Source organism: Eptatretus burgeri, chromosome 6, assembly GCF_056783735.1.
Source record: "Eptatretus burgeri isolate ZD-2024b chromosome 6, Ebu_testis_v1, whole genome shotgun sequence".
NCBI classification, from domain to species: Eukaryota; Metazoa; Chordata; class Myxini; order Myxiniformes; family Myxinidae; genus Eptatretus; species Eptatretus burgeri.
The window spans coordinates 100,712,013-100,729,910 of NC_140966.1; the positions used below are offsets into that span (position 1 = coordinate 100,712,013).

The 17,898-nt window shown below is 46.7% G+C and overlaps 2 long non-coding RNA genes across 7 annotated transcripts in view; one reads left to right on the plus strand and one right to left on the minus strand.

Annotated features, from left to right (window-relative positions):
- Positions 1 to 17,898, minus strand: part of LOC147025459 (uncharacterized) — a 58,405-nt gene that overhangs the window by 17,005 nt on the left and 23,502 nt on the right. For 2 of the 6 annotated variants that reach the window (XR_015059542.1, XR_015059541.1), the window contains exon 1: positions 2,149 to 2,275. The exons of 3 other annotated variants lie outside the window; for them this stretch is intronic. This is a non-coding gene — a long non-coding RNA (uncharacterized LOC147025459). Of the gene's footprint in view, positions 1 to 2,148; positions 2,276 to 3,084; positions 3,229 to 17,898 lie in introns of those variants that run through there. One more of the 6 variants, XR_015059544.1, reaches the window with a different exon arrangement.
- LOC147025460 (uncharacterized) overlaps positions 2,497 to 17,898 on the plus strand; it is an 88,492-nt gene continuing 73,090 nt past the window's right edge. The window contains exon 1 of the long non-coding RNA XR_015059545.1: positions 2,497 to 2,625. This is a non-coding gene — a long non-coding RNA (uncharacterized LOC147025460). The remainder of the gene's footprint in view (positions 2,626 to 17,898) is intronic.

The following is a 17,898-nucleotide window of genomic DNA, read 5'->3' on the forward strand; positions in this document are numbered from 1 at the left end:
AAAAAATAACCGGGAAAAGGCAGGGATCCCTGAATAAATTTCCCACAATTTTCTCGGAATTCTTGGGAAATGATTTCGTGGGAAGGAACACGAGCTTGGGCTCTATTTGTTTGAAAGATTTTCTCAGCTCAAACTCGAGAAAATCAGGCTTGGACCATCTCTAATCGTTACAATAGGTGGCATGTCAGTGGTGTGGAACAATAGTGGCTGCTGTGGCACAATAGTGGCTGGTGTGGCACAATAGTGGCCGGTGTGGCACAGCCATGGCCGGTGTGGTACAGTAGTGGCCAGTGTGGCACAATGGTGGCTGGTGTGGAACAATAGTGGCCGGTGTGGCACAACAGTGGCCGGTGTGAAACAATCGTGGCCGGTGTGGCACAATAGTGGCCGGTGGGCACAATAGTGGCCAGTGTGGTACAGTAGTGGCCGGTGTGGCACAAGAGTGGCCGCTGTGGTACAGTAATGGCCGGTGTGGCACAATAGTGGCCGGTGTGGAACAATAGTGGTCGGTGTGGTACAGTAGTGGCCGGAGTGGCACAATAGTGGCCGGTGTGGCACAATAGTGACCAGTGTGGCACAATAGTGACCGGTGTGGCACAGTAATGGGCGTTGTGGTACAGTATTAGCCGGTGTGGTACAATCGTGGCTAGTGTGGCACAATAGTGGCCGGTGTGAAACAATCGTGGCCGGTGTGGCACAATAGTGGCCGGTGGGCACAATAGTGGCCGGTGTGGTACAGTAGTGGCCGGTGTGGCACAATAGTGGCCGCTGTGGTACAGTAGTGGTCGGTGTGGCACAATAGTGGCCGGTGTGGAACAATAGTGGTCGGTGTGGTACAGTAGTGGCCGGAGTGGCACATAGTGGCCGGTGTGGCACAATAGTGGCCAGTGTGGCACAATAGTGACTGGTGTGGCACAGTAATGGGCGTTGTGGTACAGTATTAGCCGGTGTGGTACAATCGTGGCTAGTGTGGCACAATAGTGGCCGGTGTGGTACAGTAGTGGCCGGTGTGGTAAAATCGTGGGCGGTGTGGCACAATAATGGCCGGTGTGGTACAGTCGTGGCCGGTGTGGTACAGTAGTGGCCGGTGTGGCCACAGTAGTGGCCGGTGTGGCACAGTAGCGGCCGGTGTGGCACAGTAGTGGCCGGTGTGGTAAAATTGTGGCCCGTGTGGCACTATTGTGGCCGTTGTGGTACAACAGACAACACAGAAGAATATACCTATCAGAGATGGGGAATCCCCCACCATTGAAACATTTTTTTCAAGATGGCCGCCCTCGTCGGCCATCTTGGATCCGGCCACACCCAAAATCAATAGGGTTCTTCCTTTTCAGGAGCAACATGTGTGACCCAAATTTCAAATCGATATGGCGAACAGTTTATGAGTTATCGCACTCACAGCTATAAATGTTGACGCCATAAATGTTGACGCCCAGCTGGACGGACGGACGGACGGACGGACGACCCGGGTGGCAACAATATCCCCCTTCCGCCACGCGGCGGCGGATAAAAATGAGCACAAAAATATAATCCTCAAGTTTGTGTGGACAGGAACCTTCAGTGGAGTCCTTTTTCATCTCATTCACACAAGGGCCTCGTTGGACGCTCCACAACATTTCAAGGATCGTTGTGGATGCTGATTACGAGTTATATGATGAAGGAACATGCGATAGCAGGCCGATGTATCTCCGCATCAGCTTTGATCTTCGAGAAAGGGTGATTTATCCAAGGAATCCCAAAAGAGAATGATTCCCATCTCTTGGTTGTTGTTCCTTGATAAAATTGCTGCATACAAATAATATGTGGATAGAACAGGAAGAATCCGTACAGGAAGAATCCGAGGTACTTACCATCGTGCAGGTTCAAGAACCAGGAACCATCACGGTACTGATACAAAACACAAACAACACGTCACGTGTTGGAAAGTTTTCAAACATCGATCCCAAAGTGGAAGTTTTAACCACAAGTTAAAATGCAAAATAATTAAATTAATTTTAACAATCTTAGTTGATAATTATTCTAATATCTGATTAAGATTTCGGGAATCCGCTCAAGGCAAAGGCTCAATACAAGTAAATGTAACCACCTTTCCAGGTAGATCATTCCATGTAGTTTCAGACCCGACCAAAGATATTGGCACACAATTACCTTCTCTTTTCGAAAGGTACCGGTGCATTTTTAACGTTCACAAGTCAGTACAGGTAGATTGGACGACCGGCTTTCGGTTTCATCGAAAGGATGGTGTACTCGAGCGAGCAATGACTGGCTTGTGAATCACCAGGAAGGTGGTTTATAGTCGGTTGACAATGAAACACACACGAGAATATTCAAACGGCAGAACGTGAACAATCACCGAGCGATCCTGGTTGTTCACAAAAATCACTTCCAGGTAGCTCGAGGTTAAAGGTGTTCGATGTGCACGTGATGTCCACGTGGTCACGTGAATCAAACTCCCACGTGAACAGGTTCACGTGGATCCTTCAGGTCGTCCACCCTTAAAAACCTTCAAACATTCCATGAATCGACTCATCTTGGGATTCACAGCAACTGTGTTTATGGGGAATGACGTCATACCTGAGAAGGACGGAGAGAGTTCGGGAGGAGTTGAAAGAACCTTTCCCAAAGGTAATCATAATATCCTTGTTTCCGTGTGACAGACAACAGGACAGAAAATACACAGTGTTAGACAAAGTGGGGATTCGGGACATTTCGAACGTTTTCCTTCATATCCGGAGTTTGCCTGAAGGGACAAGCAAGGAAATAGTGACGTCACTGCAATCACGGAGGGAATTTCAGACCCAAGGTACCGGCACACAATGACCAACTCTTTTCGAAAGATAGAGACCAGGATGTTGAACACGAACAAGTTAAGTACCGACGGGATGGCCGGCTTTACGTCCTCTTCCAAAAGCGGGTTTGATTCGAAATGGAAAGCAGCACCAGGTCGGGAGTTTTCATTTCCACGAACACACAGAGTAGGCCCTTGTGTGCCGGTACCCTGTCCACCTGACAAACTTCCTCCCAAACTCGATGTTCAAACGACACAGTAAAGATGAAACAACAAATTCCTCGATTAAAACTCACCGGTTGAGAGAACAGTTGAAGATAAAATATTATTAAATTGATAACGAGCAAGGAGGTCATGAAGAAACGTGTGAACTCCATCGTGGGCTCGAACTGTGAGGGGAAAACCCTCGGAGCACACAATGAAATAACGGACGATCGTTGTCCCTCTGTGACGTCACAACAATGTGACTCACACACGTTTTACACATTTTATTCACACAAATCCGATCAAATTACAAGCACAGTGTATTTACTCCAACAGTAACTCGTCCAGTACTTTACCACGAATAATAATCATCTATCTATAATTCCAGCAATCTGTGTGTGTGTGTGTGTGTGTGTGTGTGTGTGTGTGTGTGTGTGTGTGTGTGTGTGTGTGTGTGTGTGCGTGTGTGTGTGTGTGTGCGTGTGTGTGTGTGTGTGTGTGTGTGTCTGTCTCTCTGCGACCGCCGTTTCTCGACGACCGCCGGTCCGATCTGATTGAAACTTGCCAGGAATATTGCCGGGGACCGGCGGATGTGCCTTTTCAAGGTTTGATATCAATCGGACGAGCGGTTCCCAAGTTACGGCCATTTTATTGCTTTTTTCAGTGTTGGAAAGGTGTATATATCGCAGCGGAAGTGTCGTTCCACCTTATCATGCCATTTTTTCCCAAATTAATAATAACTCGTGCGGGCCCGAAGGTGGGGCCCGTAGGTGCGGGCCCAAAGGTGCGGGCCCATAGGTGCGTGCCAGTATGTGCAGCTTCGTTCCTTCGCTCTTGAAAATGACGACTGGATTGGGGCATTGTTTCAATAAGATCGGACCAACCGTATCATAAATGGCCATAACTTGGGAAACACCTGGGAGACATACTCAGCTCCCCGGCGTCAATTGTGACGTCATATCAAACGAAGAAGAAGAATTGTGCCGCCCCCTCTCTCTCGCACCCCCTCTCTCCCCCCTCGTCTCGCCCCTCCTCTCTCGCCCCTCTCTCTCTCTCTCACTCGCCTGCTCCTGTCTCTTCCTCTCTTGAATTGTGACGCCCCTCTCTCTCACCCCTCTCTCTCCCCCCTCTCGTGCCCCCTCTCTCCTCCCTCACTCCCCCTCCTCTCCCCTCTCTTGAATCGTGAAGCCCCCCTCTCTCTCACCTCCCTCTCACCCTCCTCTCTCGCCCCCTCTCTCGCCCCACCTCTCTCCCCCTCTCTTGAATTGTGACGTCCCTCTCTCTCTCGCCTATCTATAATTATAGATAGATAATCTATATAACTCTCCCCTCCTCTCTCTCCCCTCTCTCCCCCTTTCTCCCCCTCTCTCCCCCTCCTCTCTCGCCTCTCCTCTCTCGCTCCTCCTCTCTCGCCCCTCTGTAAATGTATTCACAAATGTCGACCAAATGTCTACCTTTCCAACACTGAAAAAAGCAATAAAATGGCTGTAACTTGGGAAGCGCTTGTCCGATTCATATCAAACCTTGAAAAGAAGGCACATCCGCCCCTCTCCCCCTCTCTCTCACCCCCCTCTCACAACCCCTCTCCCGTCCCCCTCTCTCGCCACCTCCTCTCCCTCCTCTCTTGAATTGTGATGCCCCACTCTCCCCCCCTTTCTCCTCTCTCTCCCCTCCTCTCTCCTCTCTCCCCTCCTCTCTCGCTCCTCCTCTCTTGTTCCTCTGTAAATGTATTCACAAATGTTTACCAAATGTCTACCTTTCCAACACTGAAAAAAGCAATAAAATGGCCGCAACTTGGGAACCGCTTGTCCGATTAATATCAAACCTTGAAAAGGCACATCCGCCCCCCCCCCGCCCCCTCTCGTTACAAAATAATAGTAACATACAAAAAATAATCGTCAAGAAAATTCAAACCTTGAGATTAATTAACATTTGAACAATTAATTCAAACCTTGGGGAAGAACAGCTTTCAAACCTTGGGAAACACTTGGAAAACAAAGAATAAATAAATAAACATTAATTGTGACGTTTTCTATAAATTCTATAAATTGTAAATTCTATAATTATAGATAGGTGAGAGAGAGGGGGGCGTCACAATTCAAGAGAGGGGGAGAGAGGAGGGGTGAGAGAGGGGGACAGGAGAGGGGGTGAGAGTGGGGGCGAGAGAGAGGGGCGAGAGAGGAGGGGCGAGACTAGGGGGGAGAGAGGGTGGCGAGAGAGAGCGGGCGGCACAATTCTTCTTCGTTTGATATGACGTCACAATTGACGTTGGGGACCTGAGAACGTTTGCCAGGTGTTTCCCAAGTTGTGGCCATTTATGATACGGTTGGTCCGATCGAATTGAAACAATTCCCCAATCCAGTCATCGTTTACGAGAGCGATGGAACGAACTGCACATACTGGCACGCACATACGGGCCCGCACTAGTAATAATAATGATAATAATTATTTTATTTTTTTATCGTGTCATTCAATTGTAATACACACAGGTGTTTACTTTATCCGTCATATTTACACACAGGTGTTTAATTTTATCCGTCGCTTTCCACACAGGTGTTTACTTTATCAGTCATATGACACACAGGTGTTTTATCCATCATATTACACACAGGCATTTACTTTATCCGTCGTTTTACACACAGGTGTTTACTTTACCTGTCATATTACAGGTCAGGTCAGGTATGGGAGCATGTGCCAGAACAGCGCGTCGCTGCGTCCACTTTCTGCCGGTACTCCAGGGGCCTCCGTCTGGCCATCCCCCAGGCAGATGCCAGGCCCATCCCCATCTCCTTGAGATGTCGATCAACCTGCTGCAACCACGAGGCACGTGGTCGGCCCACTGGCCTCCTCCACTCATGAGACTCCCTCGCTGAGAGAATCTGGTGAGCAGGATCAGCGTCAGGAAAAAGAAGCCACATGTCCATACAGCCGCAACTGACGCTCAGGGACTATGCAGGTAACAAATCTCATCCAGTCTCTCTCAGCAACTGCTCGTTGGACACAAAATCCGACCAGCGATAGCCAAGGATTCGCCGAAGAGACCTGGTACCAAAGGAATTAAGTCTCCGTCTCACATCCTTGGTCAGAGTCCAAGTCTCGCATCCATAGAGCAAGACTGGAAGTACCAAGGACCTGAAGACTCGGACTTTCGTCCTCTCGCACAGGTACCGGCAGCGCCACACCCCGTGATCCAGTGAATCCATGACTCCCCAGGCCCGACCCAGACGTCGAATGACCTCTGACGCACAGCCAGCAGACATGAATATCACTGCCAAGGTAAGTGAATCTCTCCACGACCTCAACATCCTCACCACAAACAGACACAGACAGGACAGCAGCATCCAAGATGTCAACGAAAGACTGGATCTTAGTTTTGACCCAAGAAACCCGTAATCCCAGCGGCTCCCACTCCTCTTTCAGCACCTCGAGGGCCCCCAAAAGGATGTCTAAAGTCTCCGCAAAGATGACTGCATCATCTGCAAAATCAAGGTCCGAGATCTTGACATTCCCAAACGATGCACCGCAGCTTGATCTCTCCGACATCCTCCCTAGAATCCAGTCCATACAAGTGCTGAAAAGTGTGGGGGCCAGTACACACCCCTGACGAACTCCAGTAACAACTGGAAATAAGTCAGAGATGGTACCACCACACTTCACAGCACTCTCAGTACCAGAGTAGAGTTCAGACATCAGATTGATCAGTTTTGGTGGCACACCACGAAGACCAAGAATCCTCCAGAGGACATCCCGATTCACCGAATCGAACGCTTTACAGAGATCAACATAGGCTGCAAGCAGCCCCTACCGAAACTCTCGCCTGCGTTCGGTGAGGACACGAAGGGCAAGGATACGGTCAATCGTTGACCTCTTTGGTGTAAAGCCTGACTGCTCTGGACGCTGGTGCTCAAGCAAATGGTGGTGAACCCTATCAAGAATGATCCGAGCAAAGACCGTGCCCGGCACTGAGAGCAGCGTCACCCCTCGGTAGTTGTTGCAGTCTTGACGATCACCCTTCCCTTTCCAGAGAGGGACAACAAGGCCCCTCTTCCAGTCAGTTGGGATGATGCCTGTGTTCCAGGCAGAGCACAAAACTGCATGCAACGACACGAGTGCAGCATTTCCACCAGCCTTGAGAAGTTTGGCATGGATGCCACAGATCCCTGGAGCTTTGCCCTGTTTCAACTGGTTCACCGCAGCCCGTGTTTCCACAAGCGAAGGTGGACCGCAGTTGATTCGAGGGTCAGCAACAGGGATTGTAACACCCTTGACGTCCAACTCGACAGCTGGGGGATCAGCCTGGTACAACCGCTCAAAGTAACCGGCCCAGCGGGCCTTCACTTCAGACTCGTCTGTCAAGAGCCTACCACTCTCTGCTCGAACTGCAGTGCTCTGAGGGATGGGCTTGGATGAACGCAATGCGCGAATTCCCCTGTAAACGGGCCGAGAATCACCTGTCCACAGGTGATGCTCTATGCCCTCACAGATTCCTCGCACATAGGTCTCCTTGTCCACCCTCAGTGCACGTACAGTTTTACGCCTCAGCTCCCTGAACAGCTCAGCTCTGCCATTCAGCCTGGCCCTGCGACTCTGGTCAATGGTATCCAGTGTCCCTTGAGAGACAAAATTCTTCTTTGCCCTGCGGTGAGCTCCAAGACATCCACCGGCAACATCAAGGACGGTGGTCTTGAAGGCACTCCACAACTCTTCAGGACCCCCCAAAGCACCCAGACCCCCCAAGTGTCCACTCAGCCTGTTCGCAAACTCCTCAGCTACTCTCTCATCCCTGAGCTTGCTAACATCCAACCTAGGCTGGGATGGTACCATTCTCCAGGATTTAAGGTGCAGCTTTAGAGTTGCTACAACAAGCCTGTGGTCAGTATTGAGGAACTGAGCACTCCGGTAGACCCTGCAGTTCTGGATCATCCTCCAACGACCGTCACTGAGGACATGGTCAATCTCCTTTGCCACACCGCCAGCGTTGGAATACCAAGTCCAGCGATGAGCTTGTGGGTGCTGAAACCATGAACCAGCCACCCTAAGTCCATGACTTCTTGCAAAGTCAAGGAACTTAGTGCTATTCTGGTTCATAGTTCCTGACCCATGGGGACCAACACATGTCTCATAACCATCCCTATCAGTTCCAGTCGATGCATTGAAATCTCCTAAGACTAGAAGTGTATCTCATCTGGGGCACTGATCAACCACAGACTCGAGCGTGGCGTAGAATGCATCCTTCACGGTGAGATGACTCGCCTCAGTCGGAGCATAAACAGAGACCAGGGAAATGACACCTAAGGAGTGACGAATCCTTAATCTCATTATACGCTTGTTGACCGGTGTTACCTCAATTATCATTGGGGTCAGCTTATTGGACACAGCTACAGCAACTCCTTGGGTATGGTAACCATCAGAGCGACCAGACCAATAGTAGGTGTAACTAGTGTGGGGGAAAAATTATATTAATGTATTTTAAATTGCAACAAATGGAGTTTCAGAAATGTAACTTTTATGCTGCAAATTGAATTGGCTGTCATTTCTGGCCAAAAGACTTTTGCCCTAAATGATAAGAAATGTGTTGTTCTGGAGCAGAGTGACCGAGCTGATAAATGAACCTTTGCTTCGAAAATGTACGAAGTGGCTTTTCGTCTAAAAGACACGTCTACAGTCTGGGTGAATATCCCCCAACCTCTCTCTCATGGAAGTATAAAATGTTTTGAAAGGCACATTTTCTTAGTACGAGCACGTGAGGAAGTATAGTTTCTCAGTGGCTCGTACTCCTTGGAACTGACCAAGTACCAAGTTAGAATAAAACTCTCTGATGTAATGTAGAAGTGAATTGAATCGGGTTGGTCTAACTGTTAACTAAAGTAAGAATAAATGAAATAGAACCAAATAATATTGCAATCAAATGGGGATTCTTAAGTTCATTGTACAAGGGTGAGAAGTGTATGGTGTATAATTAGGAAATAAATTGTTTCACAAGGAAGGACTTTGTGTGGACATCAGTTTTATCAGTGTCGATAGGGTTTTTGTAGGATTTTATAATCAAATCGGACAAACGTTAAACTCTTTCTGAAGTCAAATAGGATTCCACAATCGACCAGTTAGAATCTTTCAGGAGGACAACGATCACAACAAGGTGGGTTAAAAAAATCCACATCACTACCCACCATTATCTCGCCGCAATCCGGTCTCCGAACCTCAGAGAGAGCTGCAATCCTGATGTCCAAACGCTTGAGCTCAGTTGATAACAGAGACAGGTGATCATCGTCTCTTAGGGATAGGACATTCCAGGCACCCACCCGAAGGGACCGCCTCAGGTTAACCCAAGGAGACCGCCGTCTGGTGGACGACACCTCAGCACCACTCCGACACACTCTCCCGCAATCTGACCCAGGGATGTTACCCCATGGTTTCCCTCCTATCATCAAAGATTGGGGGTCCCGAAGGCTTTGCCCCAATCCCGTCATCCGGTGAGCTGCCCTGCGAAGGGAAGCTGCACAGGAGGTACTCCCACGGAGTGGGTTTTCAGATTTTTTTGCGTTTTTGTGGAATGAAGGGTTTTATGGTGGCCAGAGTGCAAATCCTGCCACCAACCTCCTCATAAAAAGTAACCCAACTGCAGGAGGACGTCCGCAGACACAGTTGGGCACTAGATATGGATGGCCGTTGGCTCACAAGCTCCTCCGCCCTTTGACAGGTTTTGTTTTTAATCCTGCTGGGTGTCCATATCCAAACACCCTCCTCACCAGAAAACCTGGTGGGGGAGACGGTTTAGTCGCCGACAACCCGACCATGGAACAGGTTAGTACAGCTTTACATGGTACCTGTAGCAGGTCACAGATTGAACCTGACCTGACACCTGACATATTACACACAGGTGTTTACTTTATCAGTCATATGACACACAGGTGTTTACTTTATCCGTCGTATTACACACAGGTGTTTACTCATCAGGTTACACACAGTTGTTATAAAAAGAATCATGAAAATACCTTCCAATCACCTGGATGAAGTTAAAACGTTTATCACAATCCCAAGAGAAAGTCTGGTCACCATGGAAACCGCGCCTCTCAGGGAACGTAGATGGAAACAAGATGGTGGGTTTCCTCGTTTCCTCAGAATATCTCTTCCCACGATGCGGGCTGATTGTTTTGAGGACATTCCTCCGATCGATGGACGGTTCGAATTGCTTTAACAAATCGATTTCACGTTTTATGGATTTTATAACGGGAACCACACAGCGCCCGTGTGTTCTGTTAGCAAGCAGTTTACTATCGCTTGCCAAGCGGCTTGCTTGATTTAAAGCAGTCAAAGAAGCACACAATGAACGGGATTATCGTGTTTGAGAGGACTTGAGTGGTCCTTAAGAGGACTTGAGAGGACTTGAGCGGTGCTTGAGAGGACTTGGGCGGTCCTTGAGAGGATTTGAGCAGTCCTTGAGAGGATTTGAGCAGTCCTTGAGAGGACTTGAGCGGTCCTTGAGAGGATTTGAGCGGTCCTTGAGAGGACTTGGGCGGTCTTTGAGAGGACTTGAGCGGTACTTGAGAGGACTTGAGCGGTCCTTGAGAGGACTTGGGCGGTCCTTGAGAGGATTTGAGCGGTACTTGAGAGGACTTGAGCGGTCCTTGAGAGGATTTGAGCGGTGCTTGAGAGGACTTGGGCGGTCCTTGAGAGGATTTGAGCGGTGCTTGAGAGGACTTGGGTGGTCCTTGAGAGGACTTGAGCGGTCCTTGAGAGGACTTGGGCGGTCCTTGAGAGGATTTGAGCGGTCCTTGAGAGGACTTGAGTGGTCCTTGAGAGGACTTGAGCGGTCTTTGAGAGGACTTGAGCGGTCCTTGAGAGGACTTGGGTGGTCCTTGAGAGGATTTGAGCGGTCCTTGAGAGGATTTGAGCGGTCCTTGAGAGGACTTGGGTGGTCTTTGAGAGGATTTGAGCAGTCTTTGAGAGGACTTGAGCGGTCCTTGAGAGGACTTGAGCGGTCCTTGAGAGGATTTGAGCGGTCCTTGAGCTGTCCTTGAGAGGACTTGGGCGGTCCTTGAGAGGACTTGAGTGGTCCTTGAGAAGACTTGAGTGGTCCTTGAGAGGACTTGAGTGGTCCTTGAGAGGACTTGAATGGTCCTTGAGAGGACTTGAATGGTCCTTGAGAGGACTTTGGCGGTCCTTGAGAGGACTTGGACTTTGCTCAATCATATATTGATGTTTTGGTTTCATTCTGTGAATTTATTACTTTTCTTTTGTATGCATTTAGTGTTCCTTATTGTTATTTTACTTAAAGAAATGTGATAAAATTCCATTTGTTTCATCTCCCCTCAACCATCACTTGTGCACCCAACCTTCGGTCGCTGCATCCCACTGCTGCGTGGTTTCCGATGTGCTCCCTTTGTTGGCCCTTCAAACTATTGTTCACATCAAAGGGATCTCGTACCATATCCTTTCTCGGTGTACTTTTTCCACCAGCAAGTCGTGCTTTGATGAAGCTCGTACTTCATCGTAACTGTGCACGGGCAAAACTGTGGACTCTTGTTCAAAACACTTTGTGGATGTGCATCACAAATATAATGTAAATATTTATGTGGTTCATGAATTTTGTAAATTGTATTTTCCTTGGTTGGTGTGGTTGAGTTTGGTGCCTGAACTTGACTCTCGGTAGCAGCAGTTCTGCTTCTCGGAAGCACGATACACAGAACTTCCTTTGCATCTCGACAACCTTGTCACGTCATTCATTGTGCTGTCCCATAATCGTATTTGTTCTGACACGGATATTCAGTTCTTGCTGGGTCATGAAATTGAGGGAATGGTCATCACATGAATGCAATGACATCACTTCGTGATTGCTGCTTGAAGACGATGATTCTCCGTTTAACTCAAAACATCCTTCGATTTTTATCATGATTCATGCAGACTCTTCCTTCACAGGGACCTCAAGGCAGTCCTCGCATTTGCTGATGGATGTTATAGATCCCACAGTTTCATTTGAAAAGAGTGGGCCATTGCACATCGGTACCTTGGCCTAATTCTAAATTTGGGCCATAATCTCTCAAAAGGTCACTGCATCAGAGAGACAGCCATCCCTCAGTGATTCCATGTTCTACACAAAGAACAACCGGCAATATTGAATCCCATTGAAATATGTTCTCAGCTTTAAGTCAATTTAGTGTGAATTGTCATCTTATTGAGATTATGAAAATAGGAGATTGATCGAATTCAGTTCGTTATTTAAACTGAAGAACCTTGAGGTTATTAAAATGAGGTGATTGCCAAGTTTGAGGTCTTCGATGAAGTTGACAATCCTTCAAGTTGATACTAAGAGGAGATTGATCAGTTTAAGGTCTTCATTTACCTGATTATAGCAGCATATACTTGTCTCCAATGGTTTGTACGGATTTCTGGGACATGTGCAAATTTGCTGATGCCGGGTTGTGGGGCAGAAGAGAAATGTACAAAACGTTCTGCCATCTTCTTTTTTAAAGTTTATATGAGTGTAAATGACCCCTTAGTTCAAAGACATCTTTCCTAGTTTGGTTACCGTTCATACTTTCGACTCATAAATGCTGTTAATTTGTGGCAAATGTAATCGTCGAGATGATTACACTTTTCAATGATTGTGTACATAAATTGACTGTATCTTTGAAAAAAATTAAAGTTTGTTTGTTGGTACTTTTTATTTAAAAAAAATAATAATAATGAATTGAGCGATAATTAAATGATTCACTCAATTATCGTGTATTTGAGAAAAGTCCAAGTGATGATTGTCCGATCGTTGAATATTACAGTTTTATACATTCTCACACTCTCAGAATCACACCTCTCACCCTCCCTCCCCCAACCCCCCAGAATTTTTTTCAATATTTGCTGAAAAACAACGCAGTTTATTGTAGGTGTTGGTTAAAAGCACTTTTTGTACGTACATGATGTAAAATGTACGTACTGCAAGGTTTTCATTCAGTTGATGTTCTTTGTGAAGTTGTGTTTTTGTTTGTTTGTCCTGTATACTTTTTACCTGCTGCGCAATAATCGTAGTTCGATTTTTGCTGACGACAGATTTGTGAGTACATTTGTATTAAAATGAGATGTAAATACGTACAGTATATATTTTCCCTGTTCAGACTTTGAGAGGCTGCAAATAAACTTGGCATTGTGTTGCGGTCTATTTGGAGTGCAGGGCAGATGCCGTCGAGAGTGTTTTAAGACCAGATAGAGAGGTGGTGTGTGTGAATTCAATCTTGGTGAAAATCTGAATTGGAAGCGATTGTGAGCTTGATAAGGAACTGAAGATTACTGCACGATGTCATACATAAACGTCTTGTTAGAAGTGATATTTCAACTAAAGCTTGACTCACACATGCGTCTCGGTGCAGTATTAAATAATCACATTATTCCTTGAGAGCGGCGAGATGATTTTGGCGTTCAACACTGTACATTGCATTCATAATAAATGGATGGCCTCCGAAGAGTACCATTTGAATACCTGTTAAAGAAGAATAATAATCACATAATGCAACATGTTAAGTCAAGAGACCACTTTGGCTTCGCCACTTTGATAACTCAAAGGCCTCAGATTCTTTCCCTGCATGGATCAACACCAAACTGGAATCTCTGTGCTTTGCCGGCAGGAAAGAACATAAATGTGTGTGCCGTGCCTGGGATAGACATTGAAGCAAGTGTCGAAGCTTTATTTAAGAGCCATAGCGATCTTGGATAATTTGTGAAATAACAATTGTGAATGTAAAATATATTATGAATGGGAATCCATTTAGGAGACTCGCTATCGCCGGCATGATGAGACAAAATTAATTGAATAGCGCTTTGTTCGGTACTTAAATTGATGAAAAGTGGGAATTTGCCTCCAATTGCTCAGACCAGCAAGCTGTGGTCTTACAAACCGCTGTTAGTACTGCAAGAAGAGATTTTGGGTACTGGACCCCCCCCCCCATTCAATTCATATGCGGATCCAAAGGGGGGTTGAGGAGCTACTGTGTCGAAATGTGCACACCGTGCTTGGTGACGTGAGAGAAATGTTTCCAAAATTTTGATTTGATTCGTAACCATTGTACTTAAAATGTGATTGAAATATAGAAATGTGATTTGGAATGATTTTAAAATGATTTGTAAAGTAGTTGTGCATGATTTTAGTACCTTGTGATGAGTGAGGATATATACCACACAGATGATTCTCAGATAAATGTGAAGTTTAAAGTCACAACAACCTCCTAAACTCCCTATTGGTGTTTAGCACGTAGGACGATTCACAAATGATGGCATGGACGTTAAACTAGGCGTACTGATCCCTCGCATGGACGTTAAACTTGGCATACTGTCTTCATTAGTCTGTGGATGCTAAAGTTAATGGATGACATTAGTTGATTGATGTTAAAGACAAATTCCTGCCAAAACTAATGCTGGGAAGGCAAGGCTATCAATCCAGTGTAACCCTTTGATCGATTCAGGCAGACAAAATTCATTGCATATGTGAATGAAATAATGTCACCTCTTATAATGATTGATCTGTGAACCAGGTACATCAGGTGGTGAAGAAAATTGGGTTAAAATACAGGACAAAGACATGCAATAAGCTACACACTTAGCAAAAAAAAAAAAACCTTTTGATCTGCAAGCTTGTCTGCCAAGGTCAAGGCACAAATAGCAGAAATAATAAACATCTCTGTTGGCTTTAAATCAGCCTCTATTCATGAATCAGACTTAATTGGACAATAATTTTGTTTATTGTCACAATGATAGACCATAAAGCTGTTCAAGCGGAATTGGATAAATAATGCACTCCAAAGGTGGAGTTTTAACCGAATGGTCATCTGGAGTAGCCAATTAGGGGAAGAGGGACGAGTTGGGAGCTAACAGCAAGTGTCATGGCTTGGATGCTAATAGCAGCTTCAAATCCTGCCATCCTTTCCCCCACAGCAGTGATAAACATTATTTGTGGAAAAGATGGTGAAGGTTCCAAAAGAGATAGCCACATGTATGGACGGATTGTGTTTTGAGCTGCAATTTTGAGTGCCATTCGCCTGGTGACTCAACTTTAACAAATGACTTGACAATTTTTGTACACCTGTTTAAAACAGTGGTTTAAACTGTATTTATTTGTTTTGATAAAGGAATGGATTTGTATTTAAAAGCTCAGAGAAAGTGATTAAATGGCTTGTGTATGTGTGTTGTGATATTGCAGCATGTTGCTGTTTTGTTGAGAGAGAAGTGGATCAGAAAAGGACAATGTCAGAGATTTAAAATGTTGATGGAATTTTGAATAGTGATGAGAGACGTTGGTTACACATTATTTTTCCGAGAATTTTCAGCTCCATTGACCATGAAAGAAATGGATGCTCATCAGATTGATGAAACAATATTAGCATTTGGTATAAATAAACTGTTTGGAGAAATTTTGTATCTATCAGTGATATATACTTTTGGAATGATGTAATCCACCTAAAATTACTCAGTGCACATAAGCAGAAATCCCAAGTAACGAAGTAAATCAGGGCGGCTCAGACATATTTCATGTCTCCCAGATAAGAATCGGAGAATGAAACGACAAAAAACTTTTAAATAGGCCGAAAGTACGTGTGAGCGTATCTGTGAGAAAGAGGTGCCCCGCTGCACAACAAAACAGTTGGAAAACTTCCTGATCAACTCTTCCAATAAGTGGCTATGTTGCAGTCCATAATGCAAAAACTCCCAAAGATGTGCTGTGTGTCATTACAAGTTTAAATTTTATGTTTGGTTCCAGGGTCACAATAAAAATTACACTCGATTTTTGCATTTGTTGGTGAAAGGAGAAGTGTGCATGCGTGTGTGCGTGCGTGCGTGCGTGCATTATAACCGCAGCCACTGCTAAAATGTACTAACACGAAGAGTAAATGTGATGAACCTGACTCCTCTCTTCCAGGGATATTTCTCACATACCTATATTTGCATGAGTCACAGATTTCATGCTGGTAATGGCAGGTTAAAAGTGCCCTGCGAGCTGAACCACAAAGTGTAAAAACAAAACAACACACACACACACACACACACACACACACACACACACACACACACACACACACACACACACACACACACACACACACACACACACACACACACACACACACACACAGCCTCATTTGGCATTCATAAATCACTCAAATGGCACGTTTTATACACTGCCTTCTCGGGGATAACCTTAATATAATGGAGCTCATGCTATGATGGGCAAATGTTCATATATATATATATATATAGTTACGAATTCGCGCCCACCGGCGTGCGATCGATCGCGTTTCTCCAATGGCAGCCGCGTCGCCCACCGGACGGACAATTCAGTCGTGACTTTCAGGAACAACGCCGGAACCCTGTCACGGGTGGGTTCTTAATCCCACCACGGCCTAGTCAATTTTCTACTCGCGCAAAATAGGGTCAATCGCCGAATATCGATATACCTAAGTACTTGCGCGGGTAGCCTACCGAGAGACCGTACCTCGACGCGGGCTGGCTTGGACACGAACCGCTCCCGCGGTCCGTTCTGTTCTGAGATAACCGAGCGGGTATTATCGCCCGACCTCGCTGGATCCGATTCTATTTAACGGGTATTTAAAACCCAACTAATATTCCACAATACGGGATGGCGTTCCAATAAGGGAAAGAGGACACGACGAAAGGGTTAACATTAAAATCAGCACATTTATTACAACTACACACGTATGCACGTATATACAGCCAACAATCATGCAATATACAAAAACACCAACATGCACGTATACAGAAAAAGCAATGAAAAATAATTATGCAGTCAACAAAAGCAAAACACGCATGCAGTTGTTTTATGAAGACTGCGGGACGGGGACGTAGATGCGGGCAAGGCGAAGCGCTACAACTGACTACTATTAATAATGTACAAGCACTTAACCAGTTTTACTTATAGATGGTGCCACCAACATTCATTCAAAAGAAACACAAGAAAAGACCCCATCAAAGGCAATGGGGTCAGGCTGGGCCCGTAGACCTTTATGGCGTGGGACTTGGCAGACCTAACGAGTCCCACCAGACCGTTGCAGGTTACCTGCACCCTCATGGCGCCTTGTGGTGTGAGCCTCGATGTCTGTCCCCACGGCAGCTAGTGTAGCCGCGGCTGAGCTCGGGCCTTCCGCGTGGCCGGCGAGCTCTCTCCGGCTCTCCTTACACGAACGCGCAGGTTCGCGCGACACAGCTGGCAGAGCGGCGCCTCCAGTCCGCGTCCCCTCCGCGACGCCCGGACTCTCCACCGACTGCAAGCTCCAACGAACGGGTGGCTCCCTGGACCGCTTCTCCACAGACCAAGACAAAGACAGACAGAAGACCAACAGAAGACCACGAGCCGCCGACTCTCTCCTCGCGGCCGCTCCGTGCGCCCTTTTATTCCTCCTCGCTTATCGCCACGCCGTCCTTCGAGCTCCTGCGGGAAGCTTCCAGAAAGGGGGCGTTACCCAGTTCCAACGCCTCGCTCCTCCCTGTTTATCGCTCCGCCCCACTTCCAGCTCCTGCGGGAAGCTTCCAGAAAGGGGGCGTTACCCAGTTCGAACGCCTCGCTCCTCCCTGTTTATCGCTCCGCCCCACTTCCAGCTCCTGCGGGAAGCTTCCAGAAAGGAGGCGTTACCCATTTCCAACGCTTCGCCCCTATGAACCGACCAATGACGAACGATCTCCCCCTTGCGGTGCGTGGGAAAATCCGCACGCCATCAGAATACCTTCCTCTTTTTCATGGCGTTACTGGAATCCCTTGTTCCTTTTCCTTGGTAGAGACGGTTTTCCAGGTGGAGTGGGTTGTAGTGTGGTTTATGGAGAAGATGATGGTGGTTGGTCCAAAATAACGATAGTAAAGAAAAACGGCTATCTCAAAGATCACAGCCCTGTGACACGAATAAATCCCAATA